The sequence below is a fragment of the Phoca vitulina genome, unplaced genomic scaffold (assembly GCF_004348235.1).
Source record: "Phoca vitulina isolate PV1807 unplaced genomic scaffold, GSC_HSeal_1.0 scaffold1, whole genome shotgun sequence".
In the NCBI taxonomy this organism is placed as follows: domain Eukaryota; kingdom Metazoa; phylum Chordata; class Mammalia; order Carnivora; family Phocidae; genus Phoca; species Phoca vitulina.
The window spans coordinates 52,025,964-52,038,908 of record NW_022589704.1 but is presented as its reverse complement, the minus strand read 5'-3'; positions in this window follow the sequence as shown (position 1 = coordinate 52,038,908).

Below are 12,945 nucleotides of genomic sequence, written 5' to 3'. Positions count from 1 at the left end.
AGAAAGAAAGAAAGAAAGAAAGAAAGAAAGAAAGAAAGAAAGAAAGAAAGAACGGAGGGAGGGAAGGAAGGAAGGAAAGAAGAAATCCAATTATCATGTTCTTGAGAGAACAATTTATAGTTGACCACAACTAAATACAGATATCAGAAAATAAAAACCACTTTTGTGTAAAAGTCTGTCTTTGTGAGTCTCAAAAATAATTAGATTTTGATATGTATATTTATGTTTAATAGTAAGTTAAAAATAGAATTTTTTAATGTTTTACTTTGTCTTCATGCTGAAATTAATTTTAGAAAGATTAGGTAAAGAAATACTGAGAAACAGTATTCTCATTAGCAGTCATAATCAAAAGGTCTTGGTCACTGATGTTAATTACAGGTTAAGAGTTGGTGATGGTCACACAATCATTAGGTGCTGATCCATTCAGTGGCTGGAGTTATAACTTGGAAATAATATTCTGTGGATCCTTAGAGAGCCAGTATTTTATCAGATAGAAGTATATTATATGGCTAGGTAGAAGACTTTGGGCCTTGCAAATGATCTCATCCTGACCTCCCTGGGATGCCTAGAGTACTGGGACTAGTTGGTAAGACTAGGTGATCCACAGCCCATGGTGGTCTGTTTGCCCTCCAGGGTGGAAGCTCTGAAATAGTGTATCTGTCTGAGAGAGTTGGTATGTTAGAAGTTGTGATTGTGACCGCTGTTAGGGAGGTCTGGAGCAATCAGTTGTGTTTAGAGTGTGTGTTTAGAGTAGTCACTGTATTGGTGTTCAGACCCATCCTCCTTCTGAGCATCAGTGTCCAGAGTAACCTGTGTGTTATTGTGGCCAATGCATCAGTCTCAGTTAATGTGCATAAGTGCTCAGTATATCCCAGCCATCAAGTTGGGAGAACGCTCCAAAAAGTCTTTTCTTTATTCCCAAACCACCTTCTAAATTTATATGAAGACTAATTTCCAGTTAGGAATGCAGCTATTATCCAGGGGAGGATACTAGAAGTGGGCTCATATCCCCTTTCCTGTTTTTAGTATAGGGGCAGGAAGTGGGGTTCCACCCAGAACTCATACTAGGCTAAATAAGAGTCCTGAAAATGGCATGAATGCATACTATGTCCTAAGCACTTGCTAGGTACTAGGGATTTCAAGGGAACCAGATAGAAATGGGGTCTGTGCATTCAAGGACACGACACTCTTCCTTCTTTCTAAAACACTCTTTTCTCCCTCACCTAATAAACTTGTTTACAAATGACTCTTTACCTGTATTTACTCCCCCACAAAAATGAAACCTTGGTGAAGGCAGAATTCATCTGCTGAATTCCCAGGCCATGCCAAAGAGTTTGGCATAGAGTATGTGTTCAGTATATTTCAGTTGACTGTGTTGTACTCTAGATAGCCATAAATATGAAGGTTGGCTGGGTTAGAGTAGGAGCCACTTGAGGGGGCACTCATTGCACCTTGTTCAGCTTTATATCTCTGAAATCTAGCACATCTCTGGCACATAGTAAATATGCAGTATTTTTTAACAGAGTTGAATTAAGTTTAATCAGATCCAGTTATTGTTCAGAATACATTGACTCAGATATACCAGTAACTTGAAATCAAGTTTCATAAAAAATTATTGCAAGAATTGGAAATGTTTCATATGGAAAAGACAAGACTTGGGAAGGACATGTGCTTGTCTTCAAATATGGGAGAGACTGATAAAGAAGAGAGACACTGGGTTTGTTGTGTCTATCCCAAAATAAAATAGATTGTAGCACTGAATTAGGGAGAACTATCAGATTTACTACATTGCTGACAAGAGCAAAGTGTTGCCCATCACTGGAGATGCCCAAGCAAAGATGCGGTAGACAAAATTTAACACTGATATGGATAGTCGATATAAGTGCCTGAGAACTGAGATTCCATGGTTTTTCTAGAAAAGTACAAACTAATATATTTCTTCAGTCCTTTATGATTTTACAAAGGGTCTTCTAGAGGAAAATTCTTTACCTTTCTCACAAGAAGATTGTGCTTACACCTAATAATTGGATTGCTTTATACTTTACAAGTGGCTTTCATATAATCCTTGCAGAGATTCTTTGAATAGGTAGACCAAGTATTATTATTTCCATTTTACATGAAAGAAGACAGGTGTTATATAGATTAACTCATTTGTCCAAGGTCACACATGTAGTAATTGATGTAAATAGAACTTGAGCCCAGGTCTCTGTGGCTTCTTCTCCAGAGCTGTCTACTGCACCATGCCACTTCTGTTATGACTGAGATGAGAGAGGAAAAGTCAGAACCTCCTTCTTAAATACTAACACAGATCTTCTCTTACAGAAGGGCTCTGACAAGCCCTCTGTAATTTATAGTTAGCCTGAGTTTAAGTGGCATGATCAAGAGCAGTGGACAAAGAGAAACAAGATCCAGCTAAGAGCACAGGGCTCTGGTACCCTATGTTGCTATTTGCCTCACAGAATCTGACTGTTTTTCCTGGGAAGGAATTATAATGATGCTTTTATGTTCACGGCCAGGAAATGTTTATAAATCATAATGTACCATTTGCAAGTGATGTTACCTTATGAATATTAAAAGATTAGGAAATGACATTGGCTTTTGTTGAAAACCTTGAGTGACCCTGTAAGGAGACACAATAAATGATTGCTTTTATTGCAGTGCCCTCTAAATATTATTAAAACTCTTTATAGTAGGCAATAAATAATGGCAAACGAATGCTTGATTTATAGCAATTACAGTACAGATGAGTTGGATTCATGTGCTGCACTGTAATGAAGATAATAGCTCAAAACACACGAGAAACAGTCACTCAGTGAAATATGAGCTGATTTGCATGATCCATGTCCCTTGAGTAACCTGTAATTGGCTATTATGAAATGGACTAAGAATGATTTGGTCTGCAAATAAGAGAAGTGGTACCAAATTACCATATAATCTGTGTGGATATCTTTTATTTTCAACACCAAACTATTTTTGTGGCTCATCGGATCTGTGCTCTTACATCTAACACGTGTGAGTGTTCAACAGCTGAGGACCATCCTTCTCTGATTCCTCTGAAAATGTTTTCTTTGACGATTACTATCACTTCAACTTTATTCATAGGAAACATACAAACTTGCTTTATTTTAGCTTCCTGAGGTACCACATTCTTTCCTCGTATCCCTTTTAAGAAGAGATTTTGGGAGTGAGGCTGAAATAGCATCATGGAATTCTTAAACACAGGGATTCAGAGCACACGTGACTTATTTTATTCAGCAAAGCACATTTAGTTAACTCATGTTAATATTTTAGATCTCAGGAAATTTCTAACAATACTTGACTTTCCCAGTTTTTGGTTTTTTTTTGTTTTTTTTTGTAATATTTGCCTAAGTCTCCCTTTGACTCCTCCCAGTAGAAAACCTCACCAAAACGATAATCCGCATGAAACTTTTTTTTTTTCGTAGAATAAGCTGCCATTTTTGAAAGGCACTGAAGGGAGCTGTGCCAAAACAGTATTTCATGCCTAGACCGTCTGTCACGCTCCTGAAATCTCATTCTCATTATCACACAAATAACCCAAGGGATAGAGCTAGTCCCACTGGCGAGGGGGATCATCAACGTTTATCCTAAGCTGCTGTTACAGTGGCCATAATGGGAAAAGGTATACCATAATTAAGAGCTATAGCCAACTAATTAAGTCAAATTACATCTAATTATAAATCCAATAATCTATGCCAAAACTAGTTGTTGATAGCTAAGGGAAAAATATACAGTTTTAATTAACCTTCATTATGGATTGGTATTTAAAGGCATTTTTTTTTAAACTCAAAAACATGTTTTTTTACAAAATAATTGCTATGGTTCTCTTCTATCTAATACTTTGATTTAAGAATGGAACAACTAAAAAAATAGAAAGTCATTTTAGCAAAGAAAAATTGGCCTTTAAAATTTATAAATTATGTTAATTATTAAATATTCCTAGAAAATTTGAAAGAAAATTATAAGATAATACTGGTGCTGGATAATTATTTAATGCACTATAATAAAATCTTCCTAAAACAAATTAAGAAGGCTATATAAAAATTGGAAATGGCCAACAGTGGACTTATTAAATAATAAGATGGAAAATAAGGTGCACATAATGAGAAAAATTGAAGCTATGTAGTCTCCACATTAAGTTAACTAGGGACAAATTAATAACTGTCTTCAAATAAATGAAAAGTAGAAATAAGGAAATAAGAAAACTGCTGACAAGCAGTTTTGATTATTCATCCTGCATCTGAACAAAAGTACATTAAAAACATTAGTGTAACATAAAGAACTTACTAATCATAAAGATGGTTAGTGTTACATAATCTGCAGAAAGCTATGGAGCTTTTATCTCTGGATATCTTTAAAAATAATATGTGTGTATATATACATATACATGTATGTGCACACATAAATATAAATAATAGCACTAAATGTCTCTCCCTTCTAGTGTTGCTTGATAATTGAAAGAAAAAATCTATAGAAATTTTTAACTTTAAATTTAAAATAATTTCAAGAAAATAAAAATTTCTCTTTGGCTTATGGTGTATTCATTTAGAGATAAATCCATTTTGAAATACAAGTGCATGAGCCTACCTTCTTCTAGGTAAAAAATGTGATAGACTACATGACCACAGAAATCCAAAAGAATGTGAGCTTTCTCTAAAGTTTGTGCTTCACTGCTCCCAGGATATGACAAGGCTATTATCCTGGGACCTAGGATTTTGCAACTGAGTTGTTGGAGCAACTGATGTCTGAGCATAATGATGCATTCCTGCATTTATTAAATAAATATTTGTTGGTCATCTACTTCATGTCAGCCATTACGCTAGACAGATGTGTAGAATACAAAGTTGAAAAGCTTTAGCTCTTGTCCTCAAGAAACTGATGAAATAGAAAAAGAGATAAGTAATATAAATTACTAAAATAAAAAGAAAATACAGGTATCATGACAGAGATACCAACAAAGTGCTGTGGTTTCAAGGAGGAAATAACCACTTCTTGGAAATGATGTATCAGGAGATTTTATAACAATTGTGCTACTTGATGATCATGAGTCATGGGTAAGATTTGGATAGGAAAAGAAGGTTGATGAAGATAATTCTTTGCAAATCAAGTGAGAGTGATGAATTTAAAGAGCCTTATAATTAATCATTGTCTTTTTTGTTATTGTTCAATGTAGTCACATATAGTTTTTACTATATGCCAGGCTCTAAAACAGAGGATGGAAGTTTATAAGCCATTTTATCCTTATACAGAGCTAACCTTTATCAAATTACAAATTTTGTACCTGTGAGTCTTTCTTCTTGAAGAGCATAGGCATTTTCTCTCTTCGCTCTCTCCTCTCTTCTGATGTGATCAATTCGGACTTGTGACTTTTATTATCATCCACAAAGCTTGTAAATTTGTTTCTCCAACCTAGAGCTCTCTTGAGAGTTCCCAGCCATGTATCATTTGCCTAATTGATATCTCATGCACCAAACTAAAATTATCTAAAACAACATTTATAATCTTTCCCCCAAACCTGGCTTTCCCCCTATATTTTCTATCTCACTAGGTGACACCAATATCCATCTAGTTATGCAAATCTGAAACCTAGGGATCATCTCAACTGCTACCTGTCACTACATGCCACACTAAATTAACCAATCAATTCCAATAATCCAACTCTACTGTTAAAAATCTCTAAAATTTATCCAGTTCTCCTCATGTTGTCCCACAATATGCAGGCACTCATTACCATTTTCTTTCATATGGACTATCATTAGAATACATTATTTCCCTACATCAATTTTTGTCTCCTTCCAATTCATCCCCCATACTGCGACTGGGAAGATTTTTGTAAAGCGAATCTCATCATGTAACTTCATTGCTTAAACCTTCCAAAGGCCATCAGAATGAAGACCACATTTCTAAATAAGTGTCCAAACTCTTTCATGATCTGACCCTTCTCTAGTTCTCCAACCTGTTCTCAAAAGTGGACTGTCCTTGCTGTCTTGAGTGAAGCCTTCATTTGGGTTCTCCAATGTACCATTGCCCCTCCTCCTTTGTGGATTCTCTGCATGTGCATCTTCCTGGCCAGGGTTGGTTTCTACCATGTCCATTGCCTTACTTTCAATTGATTTGACTTCTGCTTATTTATCAGATCTCAGCTCAAATATCACTCCAGTAAGAAAACTGTCTATCACCACAGCATTTTTCCTGTGATCTTTTTTTTTACCTACACACATAAAATTCAGGTGAGAAGTAATGTTAAATATTATGAAGATGGATTTATAGTTATAACATGGTGAAAAGCATATGCATTTATCTCTTCTCCAGCCCCCAACTTCTCATTCAAAATGTATAAATACGCAGGAATAAAGAGAATAAAACAGGAATCAATAGTAGACTAGAGAGTTAAACAAATTAATTAGAGATTGAAAGTGAACTGAATGAGTAGAATCTGTTTTTAAGCAGAGCAGGAATGACTATCACCTAAAAGATTTTTGAGAGGAATACCAAAGAAAGATATGCTAATTTGCATCCACAGAAATCCAGAAAGTCTCAAGAACTAGGAGACACCAAGTATCGTGGAAGCAGGGTAAGGTGAGTGAATGGCTGAAAACAGTGAGATTGTTTGAAAGTCTGCCTAAAAAGTTTTGGACAACAAAGATACCACTTCTTTACCCCCAAGCACATTAAACTACCAGACGATGAAGCCACTCTCTACCTTCAGATGAAGCCAGAGAAGTATTATCTAGGGAAGGTGAACCAGAAAACCTCTAGATTCAGAAACACCAGAAACCCAGATTACAGGGATGAGGTGCTGCACTGATAATAGGAAAGAGTAAGTAAGAATCTGCACACGAAATTTTGAGAAGCTCATGCCTTTTTGTTATATTCAGCTCCCAGAGTGCGGGCAGAAATGGATAGAATAGAATACTTATCAGGCAAAAGATGGGAGTATCCTATTCTAAAGAAATTGATCAGCTCCAGATAAAAAGCTTACAGATACTGATGTTTGTGGATTCCCGAATAAAAGAACTTTGTTTCTAGACAATCATACTGTTGAAAGCTTACCAGCCAAGACACATCCATGAATACATAGCTTCTAATCAGCTTTTTGATACCTTACTCTTAAATTTGATGGATAATTAAGAAAACCAAATAATTAAGGAATGTCTATAACATGAAAGACAAAGAACAAAGAAAGGCATTCATAGGAAACAGAAACAAAGCCAGCAACAGAAGAAAGTGTTTTAGAAAATCCTCTAATTACTTCAACAAAGAATATGATGTTGCATATGAGAAACAAAAGAATTCAAGGAACATTTTAGGAACAAAATATATTGGGTAATGAAAAAAAATGGTACTCAAACTGAAAAATTCAATAGAAGGTTTGGAAAATAGCCAATGAAATCTCTGAGACTCTAGAATAAAAAAACAAATCTGTGGACAATACATGAGAAAAAATTAAATTGGAGAATTCATCCAGGAAGATAACATTTGGCTGAAAGGAGTTCCAGAAAGAGAGAACAGAGAAATTGGAAGGGCAGAAATTATAAAAGAAATAATTCAAGACTATGAAACTGCTTTTCCAAACTAAACAACCTGAGCTTCCAAGTCAAAATGGTTCATCAGATGGTTGGGGGTGGGGGATGGGGGAGACATTAAAATAAAGTACCTTGTCGCTCTATAGCACCTCCCCACCCCCACGGGTGACCACAATCCTGGATCTTTGTTATTTCCTTGCTTTTCCTTGTAATTTCCCACCTAACGTATGATTCTCTTAAAAATGCTTTGCTTAAGTTTTGTTTTAAAACTTACATAAAAAGGAATCATACAGTTAAAAAAATAAAGTACTTTGTAATTTCAAAATGCTGGGGATAAGAGAAATTCATAAAAGCAAGATCACAAAGAATTGGTACAGCTTCAGATATTGGCAAGAATGATGACTAATAATTTAAAGATGCCTTCACTTTATTTCTTGAACTAACCAATAAACAAACGATGCAAAGATACATACAAGACAAGGATACAAATAAACAAATATGGCTCCCCTGGCTCAGAAAGACACTGAAAGTTATGTGGGCAAGGCAGCTCGTGAGAGGGAGGAGAACCAGGTGAGCAGAGCTCAGAAGTGTAGGCAACATTGGGCTAGATTAAGCACTCAAGGGCCCAGAATTCATAACTAATAACACATGATGGAAGTCTTGCAAAGCCACAATCCCACACTTTCTCATTAAGCCAACATCTGGTCTGGCCATGACCTTCCAAGCAAAGGTAGGCACAGGCACTAGAATAGCATCATACATCTCAAAAACAATACTGGGAAGAAAAAGGAATTGAAGCAAAATCTTCAAAATTCTAAGGGAGACTGACTTCTGACCCAGGCTTTAGAACCAGTGTGACACGCAATAAAGTGCGAGTAGACTAAAGACACGTTCAGACATATGAGTCCTCAAAAATTTTATCTTGCATGAATCCTTTCTCAGAATGCTGAAGGATATACTCTACCAAGAGACAAGTTTCAGGATCTAGATAACTGGGGATCCTACACAGCAAAGAGCCAAAGGGATTTTCCCGGAAATGTCGAGGGAAAACCTAAGGACAAGAGCTGTGCAAAGATTCCTGTGTGAGGACAGAAGGATCCAGGAATAAAACAGGACTGATTGAGCACCTAGTTAATTTGGCCTTGTAGAAAATAATACAACTGAAAATATCTAAAAGGCATTTTCAATTTCAGAAAGAGTAAAACAAAGTACAAAAAGGAAATGTAATATGTCATTTCACTAAGTAGTCAGTATTATTGATACTGTCATAATATTATCAACATTGAGATAATGGGCAAGAGGTCGTAAAGTCTAAGAAGGCCAAATTCTTATCTTCTAAAATATACATTTATCCTTTGATTCTGCAATATCATTTCTAGGAATCTCTTTCCAAAAATACATCTTGCAAAAAATTTTTAATGATTTACGCTCAAGGTTATTTACTCTGACATTATTTGCAATAGCAAAAAAATGGATATGATTCAATTGTTCTTCAATAAAGAGCTCATTCAATAAATGATGGGACATTCTCACAATGAAATATTATGCAGCTGTAGAAAAAGAATAAGGAAGATCTGCTAGACGTATTGTTAAATGACAAAAATTAAGGTAGAGATGTCACTCTTTACAGAACAATTATGACTAAAAATGCAGGGCAAATAACTGAATCACTGTTTTGTAATTCTTCAAGAAATAAACAATTCAGGCTAAAATCATTGTTGCATGAAACCATTAGAAGAAGGTTGCGCATTGAATTTTACAGTGGAGAGATCAGGGTGTCAGCTTTACATACAAGTTTGAATCATAGCACCCGCTAGGACTGAGAGGACCAGCTCTTATCCAGACATTATATGCCTCTGGAGGTCTGGAAAGAAAACTTAAGCCAAAACTGAATCTTAAATTCAATTTTTTAAACTTTTATTTATCTTAAAATTTTCACATAACTAGTACTCTACTCCATAATATATGTACTTGTTTTTACAGAGCACTATCACTGTTAATTACTTGCCACTGAGCAAAACTGATGCTCCAGAAATATGCACTTATCTCTTCTGTTGTTTTTCATACTTTCTGCCTTTCTAGCTTAAAGTTTTCCACCATAAACTCATTAGTTTGTGTTAAGTATGTGGGAAAAGGGGAGGAGGCAGGGAAAGAGAGGGGAGAGGGAAGGGAATTAGTCAGTTTAGGCAACATTTTCAAGAAGTTTGGTGGTAAAAACAGAATTGGGGAGACTGTCTAAGATGATACTGGGAATGCCTTTTTTTGTTAGGTTGGTTAAATTTTAAGACAATGAAGACATAATTAAGATTGTTAGCAAGTAAAAAAAAGTAAGTGGAGAAATAGGGTAAGAAGATGACAGGAAGCACAAACAGTAAGAAGGAAGGAGAGAAATAGAACACAGAAAAGGTTGCTGAAAATATAGTAACTTGGTAAGGTGATTATGGAGGGCAAATATTTAGTCAAATTATCACCAAATTAGGTGGGACTCACTGCTATATCCAGCTCCTAAATTCTAATCGACCTCTTAAGAATTAATTTACCTTTCTGGACGGTATCAGTCTATTTTAATTTAATTTCACTGTATAAAAATGATACTAGCGGGCACCTGGGTGGCTCAGTCGGTTAAGCCTTTGGCTCAGGTCATGATTGTGGGGTCCTGGGATCGAGCCCTGCATCGGGGTCCCTGCTCTGCAGGGAGTCTGCCTCTCCCTCTGCCTCTGCCCCCCCCCCGCCTCTCATGAATAAATAAATAAAATCTTTTTAAAAAATTATATTAGTTGGCATTTATTGCGTGCTTACTGTGTACCAGGCACTGTTCTAAGTGCCATGAGTGTATTAACTCATGCAACCTTGTGAGTAATATTGGATAGTATTTATATCTCTCATTCATAGATCAGGTGCCTGGGTTAGAAATGTTGATAGATCGAACTTACATAAGTCAGACATCTAATAAGTTGTAGAACCGGGATTCAAACGCAGATATTCTGGTTCTAGAACTTGAATGTTTAATCAACCCTAATATGAGCAGTCAGTTTTGATGCCTTATGCATTATCATTGTTAAGGTTTTATAATAATATTTTCTGACTTCTATCACATCTTTGAAACAACACCAAACTGAAGCAAATTGAGTAGAATTAAAACCATTTTTTAAACCACTTTTTAAAGAAAAAAAATAAAAAGAACTTGTATCCCTAATGTAGAACAGGCCATTCTTTTTTTTTTTTTTTCTTAGAATAGGCCATTCCTAAGAGAAAAACAATACTATTCATGTGTGTGGTAGCTTACTAATATAAATATAACTGGTTAATTTCAGAATTATGCAAGATGACTGGTCAAGGTCCTAAATGATCCTTGGAAAATTAGTTTCACGTATAAATTCAATTGTGTTAATAATGGTCATTAATCAGTGTCAACAATGGCAAGTGAAATAAAATTGGCGAGTTTTATTAGTAAGTAAACAAAATTGGTATTTTCTACTACTGAACAAAGATTATGTTAAACATTAAGTTGCAAAAACTCTTTTGGTCATAATATACATAGTTTTTCATCTTACTGGTTTTCACATGTAATGATAAAGGGGCTGACACTTATAACAAAATATGTGCTGGATGTAGTAAATACTCTGCTGTAAAAATTTATGGCACATATAGCTATAGGTATTATTTAAGAGAAATTGTTTTTAAAAATTTTTATGTATTTATTGATTTGAGAGAGAGAGAACATGAGCAGGGGAGCCAGATGCTGGTTGGATCCCAGGACCCAGAGATCATGACCTGAGTTGAAGGCAGACTCTTAACCGACTGAGCCACTCAGATGTCCCTTAAGAGAAATTGTTTAATTGTATTTTAGACATTTTACTATTAAAAAAAAAATCTTATTTTTTGCTTCGTTTTTCTTAGTGTATGTACTAAAAGCTAAATTACTTAACTGGATGAAAAAAACCACAAGAACCTTTGATTTCCTTGTAAATAGAATAAAATGTTCGTATGTTCTGTAATGGTGCTATCAATTAAATCTCTTAATAATAATATAATTGAACTGACATTTAACTTGGCAGTTAAGAAAATTATCATAGTTTCATGTCCAATGTACATTGGGAAGCTGATGTTTTTAGGTTAACTGAGAGTGGGTATTTTAAATGGTGGCAAACTTCCAGAGTCAAATGGATTCACTCATGGAAGACTACTGCTTCAAGCTGGAATAAACGAGCATAGGGTAGGCAGACAAGACGTCTACCAGAAATCACTAGAAAATCTGGGTTTATCCATCTATATATGTATATGAAGATAAATATAAACATATATTTATATATAAATGGTATATATTAATATAATATATAGTACTATATATTAATATATTATCAAATAATATTTATTATAGAAATATATAACATTTATTTAAATATATATATTGAAAGCATCACAGGGCTGCTGAGGCAACCAACACTTGAAAGACTAAGATCCTAGATGAAGGAGAACAGAAAGGTGAGTCACTTTTTTCCTGTGAGCATCAGCATATCTTGTCTCTGATTTAGAGACTGAGTCCAGGCAGAAAGCCATGGTGAAGGAGTGGAGACACCAGCAGAGCACAATCTCACAAGACAAGAGAGAGACAAATGTCGGGAGGTCAGGGTGCTGTGATTAGAGGGGCCAAGATCCTGGTGAGATAGGAGGCACAAAGTAACTCCAGATCTCAGTGGTTTTCCCCTCTAGACATTTGCCCTATTTTTAAGTTTCTCAGGTAAAGTGGCTAAGAAGCTTAGTAGAAACCCACTGAAAAGCAGAGTGGAGTTCGAAATAATAAAATTTACAAACTCACTGGATACAAGGTCTATCAATGAACTCCTGTGTTATGAGGTGAATTGTGTACCCCCACAAATGCCTATGTTGAAGTGCTAACCCCTAATACCTCAAAATGTGACTATATTTGGAGACAGAGTCTTCAAAGAGGTAATGAAGTTCAAATGAGGTCATTAGGGTGAGTCCTAATCCAATGTGACTGGTACCCTTATAAGAAGAGAAGAGTAGGACACAGAGACACACAGAGGGAAAACCATATGAAGACATAGTGAGAAGCCAGCCGTCTACAAGAAGAAACCACCTTGATCGCGTACATCTAGTCTCCAGAATTGTGAGAAAATAAATTTTTGTTGTTTAAACCACCCAGTCTGAGCAGCTTTGTCATGACATCACCAGCAAACTAATACATCCTATGTGCCAGCAACTGAGTGAAAATTGTAAACTTTAAAGCAATAATTTCAGTAACACCAAAGTTCATTAAAACATTCTTTCCTATGTGTGTACTCTACCTCATAGCCAAAAACTATTCCCTTGAATCCTGCTTTTTTAGGGGCATTTTATAATTCTAGGATCAGTCCTCTGTGATATGTATCTTCATCAA